At 36.3% G+C, this 14,577-nt stretch overlaps 1 long non-coding RNA gene across 1 annotated transcript in view; it reads right to left on the bottom strand.

The window, feature by feature from the left end:
• The window catches only part of LOC309625132, a 359,632-nt gene that overhangs the window by 331,611 nt on the left and 13,444 nt on the right, over window positions 1-14,577 (bottom strand). The window lies entirely within an intron of this gene.

Below are 14,577 nucleotides of genomic sequence, written 5' to 3'. Positions count from 1 at the left end.
TTTTTATTAATATTAATGTAACATGTTAAATTAATTTATTAATCACATTAAATTAATTACTTATTTAAAAAGCAGTACAATACTTGAAAAGGCTGAACATTTAATAACACTTATAATATTTCATATTAAAAGTAACTCCAATTATATTTAACTGCTGACAAAGCTGTTGAAGAAACTGACATTATATTAAATAGTTTCAATTTTTTTTTCTGCTTTATGTTTCTCTTTTGATTTGGAGATAGATTGTTACAAAAGAGATCTCATAATAATAGGTTGATACTGAGGCATGTAATAACATCTTGGGATTCTTTTCTGGAGGTCTGTTAGGTGGTATCTGGTACAGTAAATTAACAGTGAACTCCATGTTAGGAAACACTAACACACACTTGCTTTCTTTTAAGCTATTTTAATGAATGTGCTTATTGTTTACTTGACTTTTTGAAGACACAATTTATGGAATGTGGAATCCTTGAGGGATGCTGTATGAAGATATTCACTGATATTTTATGAAAAGTTTGAAAGTTTGGTGTTTGATTCTATTTTTTCTTAAGCATGGAGTTGAAAAGTAATTTAAGAACTAAATAAAAGTCTCTACAGGGACCTTTCAGCTTGTGGGCTTACCAATAACATTTTGAAAAATCCTATTACTATTAAGCATTACACTTCTTCATTAGATTTCAACAGCCCTTTTTCTCTTTCTCTCTGACACTTTGTAAGTAACAAATCTGTCCAATTGGAATATAACACTTAACTGTGGCTTAATATTAATTGTCTTTCTTAGTCCATCAAATAACATTTAAAACAATGCTTTGAAGAATATTAACAACCTTTAATTGAAGGTTAAAGGTTGAAGAGCAACCTTTTCAGTCATTCAGAGAAATGATTTTGAAGTGACATTAACTTTCACATAAAATTCTGTTGGGAAACCTTATAATGGCTCATTTTTGGGGGGGACGTGGAGGGAAAGACTTCTGTGCTAAAGTTTTTGACTTTCTTTAGCCACATTCATGCTTTTAGCTTGCTCCATATAAGTCAAAATAACTTGGTATTTTAGAGCCTTAAAGATTAATATTAACAGTTTTAAATAATCCTCTTCCTGAAAACCATGTTGGACATTTCTGTTACTTTTATCATTATATGCTTTGCAGCAATCTGTTAATGAGACTTTCATAAAGTCATAAATTTTCTAATCCATTGTAATCTCTTGTATCTGTGGATTTCATATTTGACTGCATTTTTAAGTCAATTCAATTAAAGTTTGTTTTTATAAAAACTTTATTTCGATAGAAGTTTGTTGTTTACAGTTAATTTTCTTACAGTAACTTTGAGTTTTCTCATTAACTGAGCCAAATAGCTTTTGGGGAAAGTATTTCTCTGCATCTTTTCCCCTCTTATGCATGTAGAACTCAAGAAAGTCAAAGCGTCAAGGTACGTTTGCCATTTCTTTAGGAATGTCATAAGACTTTCCCTTTCTGGAACCTATGTCAATATCCAAGTGGGTGGTATATGTATCTAATGTTACTTTCTTAATGGTAGAACTTGCTAATATTTCATTTACACTATTTGACTTAAAACAACAATGACTTTTTATTTCTGGGCTGTCTGGATGGTTCTGCTATATATGGCGTTGGCTAGGGTTCCTCATGTATGTTTGTTCAGTTGGCGGGTGGTCTAGCCTGCAAGGTCCAGGAAGTCTTCTGGCACATATTTGGGATCTCAGTATTGACTGTTCATTGGGTGACTATTTTATCTTCCAGGTGACCTTTCTGTTCAAGTAGTATGTATTGAATACTAGGCTTCTAACTGGCACCGCATCACTTCTACCACACTGTGGCAAATGCTATTCTAGTGTATTCTAGATACAAGTCCCTCATCAGCTATATGATTTTCAATTTTTGGAGGGGCAAGCAATGGTTTCTTAGATATGACAGCAAAAAGCATAAGCAGCAAAAGAAGCAAATGGATAAATTAGACTTCATCAAGTTTAAAAACTTTTGTGCATCAAAGGACACTATCAAGAGAGTAAAAAGACAGGATGGGAGAAAATATTTGCAAATCTAGAATATATAAAGAGCTCTTTATTCTTTATATAAAGAATATATAAAGAACTCTTATATCTTAACAACAAAAAGACAGACAACCCAATTAAAAAATGGCTGAAGGACTCAGATAGACATTCTCCAAAGATGATACACAAATGACTGATAAACACGAGAAGATGCTCAACATCATTAGTCATCAGGGAAATGCAAATTAAAAACACAATGAGATATCACTTCACATACCACATAACAAGTGTTGGTGAGGATATGGTGAATTTAGAAACCTCATACATGACTGTTGCAAATGTAAAATGGTGTGGTTGCTGTGGAAAACAGTTTTGCATTTCCTCAGAATGTTAAAAATAGAATTACCGTATGACCCAGCAGTTCTACTTCTAGGTATATACTCCAAAGATTTGAAAACAGTTATAGAAACAAAAACTTGTACACAAGGTACAGTACTGTTTACAACAGCCAAAAGGTAGAAACAACCCAAATTTCCACCAACTGATTAATGGATAAACAAAATGTTGTAGATCCAGACAATGGAATTTACTGATCAGTGATAAATCTTAGTGCATGCTACACATGGATGAACCTTGAAAACATTATGCTAAGACACAAAAGGCCACATATTGCATAGTTTTCACTTTTATGAAATATCCAGAGTAGACAGAAAGCAGGTGAGTGATTGCCAGGGACTGGGGAGAACGGAGAAATGGGCAGTCAGTGCTTAATGGGTATAAGATTTCCTTTTGGGGTAATGAAAATGTTCTGGAACTAGAGGTGGTAATGGTTGTCCAACATTGTTCTTTAACTACATGTCGCTAAGTTGTATACTTTAAAACAGTTGAAACCGTGAATTTTATGTTACATATATTTTACTACAATGAAGACAAGCAATCGCGCAAATGGATCTGCTCGCTCCTATGCCTTATCCATGAGAACATGCTCAGGCTAGCCATTGGGAAGATAAGTGGAACAGAACTGAGTCACCCCAGTTGTCCCAGCCAAAGCAATCCTAAACCACCAGACAACCATCCAACCCCCAAACATATGAGAGTGCTGGGTTAAGATCAGCAGAGCCATCTCATCTACTCCTAGCTGACTCTAAATCAGCAATAAATGCTTTTATTTTACGCTTTTGAAGTGTTTCAACTTGTTTAACAGCATTATCATGACAATTTGACTGATACAGTGTCTAATACCATTTCTCATTAAAAGATATCAGGGCTTCTTTTCTTCAAATGGCTGATTTGAAGACCCTTGGCAAAGAAGGTAACAGGTGAATCTTGGATATCTCATATCAGAAAGGAATCTTTTAAGGAATAATGAGGTTGTCTTAAAAGGGCATAAAGTTCTGGAGATGGATAATGGTGATGGTTGCACATCAATATGAATGTAATTAATACCACTTAATTACACACTTAAAAATAGCTAAAAAGGTAAATTTTATGTTATATATATTTTACCACAATTAATAAAAAAGGACACAGGAGCCAGGCTGAAGGTATCCCTACTAATCAAAGTTACATCAATATGAGCATTAAATTTGACCTCAAAAACAATAATGATTGTAGTATAGTAAAACACATTAAATATGTAAAAATCTTGAGTTCATAATAATATTAGAAATAAAAAAACTAAAGTCAGAAAAAACTCATGTATCACTAATGAGGTGACTGTTAAACCTGCATAAGGACTCAACCTTAAGGTAAATATAACAATGCAAGATCCTGGATTAGATCTTTGTTTAGTGAAACCAGCTGTAAATGTCATTTTTGGGGACAATTGGGGAACTTTAGGGGAAAAGTGACCTTACGGTAGAGATTGCTAATTGCTTTCCAATAGTTAATCTCCCTTTGCTCTTTTTAGAAATAGAACTGCCTGAGTTTTAGCTGCAGTCACACTACCCAACTAGAGACTACATTTTCCAGTCTTCTTGTGACTTTGGGTGATATGTCATTAAGTTCTGGCCAATGGGATATGAGCAAAAGTGATGTATGTACTTGGAGTTAAGGCCCTGGCTATTCCATAAGAGATAATTCTATCTTGTTTGAACCACTTGTTTTGGGGGTTTCTGTGAAACCTCAGTTTAGCCTATTTCCTAATGAAATGCAAACCCTGTTTGACATCTGGACAACTGAAGCATTCATACATACATATACCCAGATGAAGTACGAATAAGATAAGAAATAATAAAAAGACAAAGTAACATAGTAAAGGAGAGTTAAAGGGAAATAAGTGTTTCTTTAAGACATTCAAGAGTTTAAAAAGCTAAAGGAACTATGTGTTAAGATATTTTTTCTAAGTGCTGAAAGAAATATACCAGTTTATAAGGAGAGAGAGATTTTTTTGCGATACTGAACTCAGAGAATTTATGAGATGACCTTTTTGTAGTTGTTCAAATATATAAGGATTATATCTTTAATATAAATTTTATAAAAATAAATTTTACATATAGCATTTATTTTATTATCTATATAATGTGTTCTCTGTGTATAGCTTTCTGATGAACTGGCTTAATACAAGATAACACAAGCTAAAGTAACCAGCAGCAGGAGGTTAATATATCTTAGATCAATGTTTCCAACTGGGTTCTATAAATGGCAGGACAGAGGAGGGAATCTACAACTGTTTGATTTGAACTTGTGTGAAATGTTTAAAAATATGTTTTAACCACTGTTAAAAAACAGTTGTTATAACATACTTTCCTGAGATCTCTATTTTAGTGAAGAGAATTCTGAGAGTGCAGAGTGAGCTATTACAAAACTTTTACCATTTGAAATTAATTTCTTGTGTGATTTAGATTGTCTCAATATACGAAAACAAATTGGAGGGCTTCCCTGGTGGCCCAGTGTTTAAGAAGCCTCCTGCCAATGCAGGGGACATGGGTTCGAGCCCTGGTCCTGGAAGATCCCTCATGCTGTGGAGCAACCAAGACACTGAGCCACAACTACTGAGCCTGCACTCTAGAGCCCCCAAGCCACAACTACTGAGTCTGCATGCCACAACTACTGAGCCCACATGCCACAACTACTGAAGCCCACGTGCCTAGAGCCCATGCTCCACAACAAGAGAAGCCACTGCAATGAGAAGCCTGTGCACTGCAACAAAGAGTAGCCCCTGCTTGCCACAACTAGAGAAAGCCCACGCACAGCAACAAAGACCCAACACAGCCAAAAATAAAATTAAATAAATTAATTAAAACAAAAACAAAAACAAAGAAACAAATTGGATGCTGAGGCTGGTGAAGCTACTGTTGACAACCATAACCACCAATTTAAAATCTTTGGGGTTCAACCGAACAACTTCATTTTCTATAAATTTGAACTAAACTAAATTTAAATAAATATTATTTTGTATATTAGAATTGAGTGGAGAATTCTAATTGACAGGGTTGCTTTGCTAGAATAATTTGAAATCCATGTATTTAGATTTTCCCTGTAGAATATCAATAGTCTCCACTAGGCTTTGGATAGGAACCATGAGACAGATAATTCTCCATTGAGATGGATAGTCGGTGTCTGACAGGAAGACACTCTCTGCTGTTGACTGAAAGAATATCAATATGTTCTAGATGCCAGTAGGATAGATGGTGAAGGTGCTGATAGGAGCCTAATTTGTATTCCAGGCTTAGTTGAGGGCCACCCAACTTTGCTTGCACTTGGTCTCAGGAGGCAGGACAAGACTTTACTTGGACATTAGCTCTGGATCTATTCAATTGCTTAACAGAGTCTTGCTTTTAACGCTGAGAGTTTTGTGCCTTAAAAAAGAAGAATGTCCTTGTATGGATATTTTTTTTTTAAAAATTTTATTTTTTTTTTATACAGCAGGTTCTTATTAGTTATCCATTTTATACATATTATTGTATGTATTTCAATCCCAGTCTCCCAATTCATCACACCAGCCCCCACCCCCGCTGCCGCCACTTTCCCCCTTGGTGTCCATAGGTTTGTTCTCTACATCTGTGTCTCTATTTCTGCCTTGCAAACCGGTTCATCTGTACCATTTTTCTAGGTTCCACATATATGCGTTAATATACGATATTTGTTTTTCTCTTTCTGACTTACTTCACTCTGCATGACAGTCTCTAGGTCCATCCACATCTCTGCAAATGACCATTTTCATTCCTCCTTATGGCTGAGTAATATTCCATTGTATATATGTACCACATCTTCCTTATCCATTTGTCTGTCGATGATAGGCATTTAGGTTGATTCCATGACCATTGTAAATAGTGCTGCAGTGAACATTGGGGTGCATGTGTCTTTTTGAATTATGGTTTTCTCCGGGTATATGCCCAGTAGTGGGATTGCTGGATCATATGGTAATTCTATTTTTAGTTTTTTAAGGAACCTCCATACTGTTCTCCATAGTGGCTGTATCAATTTACATTCCCACCAACAGTGCAAGAGGCTTCCCTTTTCTCCACACCGTCTCCAGCGTTTGTAGTTTGTAGATTTTCTTATGATGGCCATTCTGACTGGTGTGAGGTGATAAGTCATTGTAGTTTTGATCTGCATTTCTCTAATAATTAGTGATATTGAGCAGCTTTTCATGTGCCTCTTGGCGATCTGTATGTCTTCTTTGGAGAAATGTCTATTTAGGTCTTCTGCCCATTTCTTGATTGGGTTGTTTGATTTTTTTAATATTGAGCTGCATGAGCTGTCTATATATTTTGGAGATTAATCCTTTGTCCGTTGATTCATTTGCAAATATTTTCTCCCATGCTGAGAGTTGTCTTTTTGTCCTGTTTATAGTTTCCTTTGCTGTGCAAAAGCTTTGAAGTTTCATCAGGTCCCATTTGTCTATTTTTGCTTTTATTTCCATTACTCTAGGAGGTGGCTCAAAAAAGATCTTGCTGTGCTTTATGTCAAAGAGTGTTCTTCCTATGTGTTCTTTGCTCTAAGAGTTTTATAGTGTCTGGTCTTACATTTAGGTCTTTAATCCATTTTGAGTTTATTTTTGTGTTTGGTGTTAGGGAGTGTTCTAATTTCATTCTTTTACATGTAGCTGTCCAGTTTCCCAGCACCACTTATTGAAGAGACTGTCTTTTCTCCATTGTATATCCTTACTTCCTTTGTCATAGATTAGTTGACCATAGGCGTGTGGGTTTGTCTCTGGGCTTTCTATCCTGTTCCATTGATCTATATTTCTGTTTTTGTGCCAGTACCATATTGTCTTGATTACTGTAGCTTTGTAGTATAGTCTGAAGTCAGGGAATCTGATTCCTCCAGCTCCATTTTTTTCCCTCAAGATTGCTTTTGTTATTCAGGGTCTTTTGTGTCTCCACACACATTTTAAGATTTTTTGTTCTAGTTCTGTAAAAAATGCCATTGGTAATTTGATAGGGATCACATTGAATCTGTGGATTGCTTTGGGTAGTATAGTCATTTTCACAATATTGATTCTTCCAATCCAAGAACATGGTATATCTCTCCATCTGTTGTGTCATCTTTGATTTCTTTCATCACTGTCTTATAGTTTTCTGAGTACAGGTCTTTGACCTCCTTAGGTAAGTTTATTCCTAGGTATTTTATTCTTTTCGTTGCAATGGTGAATAGGACTGTTTCCTTAATTTCTCTTTCTGATCTTTCATTGTTAGTGTATACGAATGCAAGAGATTTCTGTGCATTAATTTTGTATCCTGCAACTTTACCAAATTCATTGATTAGCTCTAGAAGTTTTCTGGTGGCATCTTTAGGATTTTCTATGTATAGTATCATGTCATCTGCAAACAGTGACAGTTTTACTTCTCCAATTTGCATTCCTTTTATTCTTTTTTATTCTTTGATTGTCATGGCTAGGACTTCCAAAAGTATATTGAATAATAGTGGCGAGAGTGGACTTCCTTGTCTTCTTCCTGATCTTAGAGGAAATGCTTTCAGTTTTTCACCATTGAGAACAACGTTGGCTGTGGGTTTGTCATATACGGCCTTTATTATGTTGAGGTAGGTTCCCTCTATGCCCACTTTCTGGAGAGTTTTTATCAGAAATGGGTGTTGAATTTTGTCAAAAGCTTTTTCTGCATCTATTGAGATTATCATATGGTTTTTATTCTTCAATTTGTTAATATGGTGTATCACATTGATTGATTTGCGTATATTGAAGAATCCTTGCATCCCTGGGATAAATCCCACTTGATCATGGTGTATGATCCTTTTAATGTGTTGTTGGATTCTGTTTGCTAGTATTTTGTTGAGGATTTTTGCCTCTATATTCATCAGTGATATTGGTCTGTAATTTTCTTTTTTTGTAGTATCTATCTGGTTTTGGTATCAGGGTGATGGTGGCCTCGTAGAATGAGTTTGGGAGTGTTCCTTCCTTTGTAATTTTTTGCAAGAGTTTGAGAAGGATGGGTGTTAGGTCTTGAAATATGGAGAGAATTCACCCGTGAAGCCATCTGGTCCTGGACTTCTGTTTGTTGGAAGATTTTTAGTCACAGTTTCAATTTCATTACTTGTGATTGGTCTGTTCATATTTTCTATTTCCTCCTGGTTTAGTCTCAGAAGGTTATACCTTTCTAAGAATTTGTCCATTTCTTCCAGGTTGTCAATTTTATTGGCATAGAGTTGCTTGTAGTATTCTCTCATGATGTTTTGTATTTCTTGCGTATAACACAATGGTGTTCATTGTAACTTCTCCTTTTTCATTTCTAATCGTATTGATTTGAGTCCTCTCCCTCTTTTTCTTGATGAGTCTGGCTAAAGGTTTATCAATTTTGGTAATCTTCTCAAAGAACCAGCTTTTAGTTTTATTGATCTTTGTTATTCCTTTCTTTGTTTCTATTTTATTTACTTCTGCTCTGATCTTTATGATCTCTTTCCTTCTACTCACTTTGGGTTTTGTTTGTTCTTCTTTCTCTAGTTCCTTTAGGTGTAAGGTTAGATTGTTTATTTGAGATTTTTCTTGTTTCTTGAGGTAGGATTGTATTGCTATAAACTTCCCTCTTATAACTGCTTTTGCTGCATCCCATAGGTTTTGGATCAACGTGTTTTCATTGTCATTTGTCTCTAGGTACTTTTGGATTTCCTCTTTGATTTCCTCAGTGATCTCTTGGTCATTTACTAACGTATTTTGGAACCTCCATGTGTTTGTGTTTTTTACATTTTCCCCCTGTAATTTATTTGTAATCTCAAAGCTTTGTGGTCAGAAAAGATGCTTGATATGATTTCAATTTTCTTAAATTTACTGCGGCTTGATATGTGACCTAAGATGGAATCTATCCTGGAGAATGTTCCATGTGCACTTGAGAAGAAAGTGTAATCTGCTGTTTTTGGATGGAATGTCCTATAATTATCAATTAAATCTATCTGGTCTATTGTGTCATTTAAAGCTTGTGTTTCCTTATTAATTTTCTGTCTAGATGGTCTGTCCATTGGCGTAAGTGAGGTGTTAGAATCCCACACTATTATTGTGTTACTGTCGATTTCCTCTTTTATAGCTGTTAACATTTGCCTTATGTATTGAGGTGCTCCTATGTTGAGTGCATATATATTTATAATTGTTATATCTTCTTCTTGGATTGATCCCTTGATCATTATGTAGTGTCCTTCCTTGTCTCTGGTAACATTCTTTATTTTAAATTTTATTTTATCTTATATGAGTATTGGTCCTCCAGTTTTCTTTTGATTTCCATTTGCATGGAAAATCTTTTTCTATTCCCTCACTTTCAGTCTGGATTTGTCCCTAGGTCTGAAGTGGGTCTCTTGTAGACAGCATACATATGGGTCTTGTTTTTGTATCCATTCAGCGAGCTGTGTCTCTTGGTTGGAGCATTTAATCCATTCACATTTAAGGTAATTATTGATATGTACATTCCTATTACTATTTTCTTAATTGTTTTGGGTTTGTGTTTGTAGGTCCTTTCCTTCTCTTGTGTTTCCCAGTTAGAGAAATTCCTTTAGCATTTGTTGTAGAGCTGGTTTGGTGGTGCTGAATTCTCTTAGCTTTTGCTTGTCTGTAAAGCTTTTGATTTCTCTTTTGATCTGAATGAGATCCTTGTCGGGTAGAGTAATATTGGTTGTAGGTTCTTCCCTTTCATCACTTTAAGTATATCATGCCACTTCCTTTTGGCTTGTAGAGTTTCTGCTGAGAAATGAGACGTTAACCTTATGGGAGTTCCCTTGTATGTTATTTGTCATTTTTCCTTTGTTGCTTTTAATAATTTTTCTTTGTCTTTAATTTTTGTCAGTTTGATTACTATGTCTCTCAGTGTGTTTCTCCTTGGGTTTATCCTGCCTGGGACTCTCTGCGCTTCCTGGACTTGGGTGGTTATTTCCTTTCCCATGTTAGGGAAGTTTTCGACTATGATCACTTCAAATATTTTCTCAGGTCGTTTCTCTGTCTCTTCTCCTTCTGGGACCCCTATAATGCAAATGTTGGTGTGTTTAATGTTGTCTGAGAGGTCTCTTAAGATGTCTTCATTTCTTTTCATTCTTTTTCTTTATTCTGTTCCATGGCAGTGAATTCCACCATTCTGTCTTCCAGGTCAATTACTTATTCTTCTGCCTCAGTTATTCTGCTATTGATTCCTTCCAGTGTATATTTCATTTTAGTTATTGCATTTTTCATCTCTGTTTGTTCTTTAGTTGTTCTAGGTGTTTGTTCTTTAATTCTTCTAGTTCTTTGTTAAACAGTTCTTGCATCTTCTCAATCTTTGCCTCCATTCTTTTTCTGAGGTCCTGGATCATCTTCACTATCATTTTTCTGAATTCTTTTTCTGGAAGGTTGCCTGTCTCCACTTCATTTAGTTGTTTTTCTGGGGTATTATCTTGTTCCTTCACGTGGAACATAGTCCTCTGACTTTTCATTTTGTCTGTCTTTCTGTGAATGTGGTTTTCATTCCACAGGCTGCAGGTTTGTAGTTCTTCTTGCTTCTACTGTCTGTCCTGTGGTGGATGAGGCTATCTAAGAGGCTTGTGCAAGCTTCCTAATGGGAGGGACTGGTGGTGGGTAGAGCTGTGTGTTGCTCTGGTGGGCAGAGCTCAGTCAAACTTTAATCCCCTTGTCTGCTGATGGGTGGGACTAAGTTCCCTCCCTGTTGGTTGTTTGGCCTGAGGCGACCCAGCACTGGAGGCTACAGTCTCTTTGGTGCGGCTAATGGTGGACTCCAGGAGGGCTCATGCCATGGAATACTTCCCAGAACTTCTGATGTCAGTGTCCTTCTCCCTGTGGTGAACCACAGCCACCCCCTGCCTCTGCAGGAGACCCTCCAACACTAGCAGGCATGTCTGGTTCAGTCTCCCATGTGGTCACTGCTCCTTCCCCTTGGGTCCTGATGCACACACCACTCTGTGTGTGCCCTCCAAGAGTGGAGTCTTTGTTTCTCCCATCCTTTCGAAGTCCTGCCATAAAATCCCACTAGACTTCAAAGTCCACTCCCTGGGAATTCCCCTTCCTGTTGCTGGACCCCAAGGTTGGGAAGCCTGATGTGGGGCTGAGAACCTTCATTCCAGTCAGTGGAATTCTGTGGTATAATTGTTCTCCAGTTTGTGAGTTACCCACCTAGTGGTTATGTGATTTGATTTTATTGTGATTGTGCCCCTCTACCATCTAATTGTGACTTCTTCTTTGTCTTTGGATGTGGGGTATCATTTTTGGTGAGTTCCAGTATCTTCTTGTAGGTGATTGTTCAGCAGTTAGTTGTGATTCTGGTGCTCTCGCAAGAGGGAGTCACTTTATGGATTTCTACTTGTTGTGTTGCTTCTAAAATGTGGATACAATTCTTATATTCAGGGAAATATTCTTTTCTTTCTTTGTCGAGTTTATTTTGAAGATAGACTTAGTTTAGGTATCATTTTCATGTGAGAGTCTTGTTCTGAAATTTGTATTCATCACAAAATAATTGTCTCTATGGATTCAAACTGCCCCTTTGTTTTTTAGTATTGCTCATTTCATTTCTTTTTATTACAAGCTTACTCCTGTGCTGTTCAGTATCTAGGCTAATTGTTTATCATAAATTGATTTTGGTTCTTCAACTATGATATTTGTGTGCAGCTCAAGAAAATATATTGACTATTTTCTAAGGGTCTAATACTATTTTCTTTCCCTCGGGATGTTAATTAACTTTTATTGTTATTATTAGTTCTAAAATAAATGGCCTCCATATTTAGGATATTTTCACCCTAGGCTTTGCATCCTCTCTATGTGCCCTCAGGATATCTCCAGTTAAATATACTACTCTCAACTGAGTTTTTGTAGGTTGAGAATCGAGTTCTTCTTCCTAAATAAATAGGTACCCCTGTCTAACTGCCCAGGGTCACCATCTTTACAGGGTCTCAGAGTTTCACTTTTGTGTGATTTTGTGCTGCTTTCCTTCTTTGCATCCTTCATTCAATTAGTTACCAATCCTATCAACTGAATGTTTGTGTCTCCCCAAAATTCATGTGCTGAAGCCCTAATCCCAGATATGATGATATTTGGAGGTGGAGCCTTTGGGAGGTAATATGGCCATGAGGACAGAGCCCTCATGAATGGGATTAGTGCCCTTAAAAGAAGAGAAACCAGAGAGATAATCTCTCAGCCGTGTAAGGACACAGCAAGAAGTCATGCTGGCACCCTGTTCTCAGACTTCCAGACTTCAGAACTGTGAGAAACAAGCGTTTAAGCCTCCCACTCTATGGTGTCTTATTATAGCAGCCAGAAATGACTACGACAGCAACCTTCGTGTCATGGGCTAGATTGTATCCCTCCTCAGATTCATATATTGAAGTTCTAACCCTAAGTACTGCAGAATGTGACTGTATTTGAAGATAGGGTCCTTAAGAGGTAATTAAGGTTAAATGAGGTCATTAGGGTGGGCCTAATCCAATATGATTGGTGTCTTATAAGAAGAGGAAATTAGGACACAGACATGTACAGAGGGGCATCCATGTAAAGACACAAGGGGAAGATGGCCACCCACAAGCCAAGGAGAGAGACCCTCAGAAGAAACTAACCCTGCTTACACCTTGATCTTGGACTTTGAGCCTCCAGAACTGTGAGGAAATAAATTTCTGTTGTTTAATTACCCCATCTGTGTACTTTGTTATGGTATCCCTTGTAAACTAGTACAATTTGGCAATTCTGTGCAATGTCTCTTGAATTTTGGCCAGTTGAAGAGTACATGTTGATTCCTTACTGTCATTTTATTTACATATATATTATTTTCTTTTTCTAAAACAGCATTATATTTTCCATATTTTGGCTTAATTTGGAGAGGTACCAACAGTTTTGAAAAAAATCCCCATTTGTCTGTTACTTCTCTACTTAGAAGTAACCTTCTCTAAAAGGCATGCCCATATACTCATTCTTTGGGATCCTTTGCATTAATTATAGTGCTTATCCCAATTACAACACTTTATCATACCATGTTATAACTGTACATTTTAACACTTTTCTTTCCCACCTGCTAGATTGTAAATCTAACATCATGCACTGATTCTTAAATATTATTATAGTCCTACCACCTAGGATAGTGCCTAGTACAAAGAATGTGCTCAGTAAATATTTATGAATAAATTACTTTGTATTTTGCTGCAGTAATGAACAACCCCCAAATACCAATGTCTTAGAACCACAACAGTTTATTTCTTGCTTATGATAGTTGTTCATTGTGGTTCTGCTAGAGGTTCTGCTCTGTGTCATCTTTAATCCTGGATCCAAGTTAATGGAGTAGCCACCATTTGTAGTATTATCTGTCACTGTGCCAGAGGAGAAAGGAGAGCAAGATGATCCATAAGTCTCCTGCACAGCTGTCACTTCTGCTCATATTTCATTCATCAGAGCAAGTCCTATAGCATCATAGGATGTCAGTGGGGGGAAGAAATTACAATCCTACCATATGCCAGAAAGAGAAAAAACCAGAGATATTTGTGAATAACATTAGTGACCACCCAAAACTCCTATGTTGGTACATGGTATATTGTTTTTTTAGTTTCATGTTTTTCTACTATCTTTACCTTAGTGTGCTTGAATTTTGCTAAAATATTAACCTTGAAAGTATATTTTTACCATATTCAGTCTGGATCTTATGACCCATCAGAAACTGTTCTTGTTTTTCTTTTATATTTTGAACCTTATCCTCTTGGAGGATTATATCATCTAGTTCTTATAGCTTATGATCTTACTGTAGTTTCATATATTGTGCACTATGATCATGGATAGAACAAAACTTTTCTGCTTTTCAATTTCCTTATCTGTAAAATGATATGATATATCAAGTTCCTTCTAGCTTTTTATTTCACATATATGTTAAATATATATTATTAGTGACTATGGTATTCATGGATTTATTTTTATTTGGTTGGTGTAGAAGTGCATGTTTGTTGTTTAATTATGGTAAAAATTAACACAAAAATATTTAAACCAAATGACATTTTGGGAAAAATATTTGCAAGAAATAAAAATAGACAAAGGATTTATATAACTATTATACAGAGGGATCACATAAACTAATAAGAAGAAATACAGTCAGAAAAATGGGCTAAGGGGCTTCCCTGGTGGCGCAGTGGTTGAGAGTCTGCCTGCCGATGCAGGGGACACGGGTTCG

This window comes from Balaenoptera borealis (genome assembly GCF_965194805.1).
Source record: "Balaenoptera borealis genome assembly, chromosome: 3".
NCBI lineage: Eukaryota > Metazoa > Chordata > Mammalia > Artiodactyla > Balaenopteridae > Balaenoptera > Balaenoptera borealis.
The sequence above is the reverse complement of the archived record's forward strand: the minus strand, read 5'-3'. Positions and strand labels throughout refer to the sequence as shown.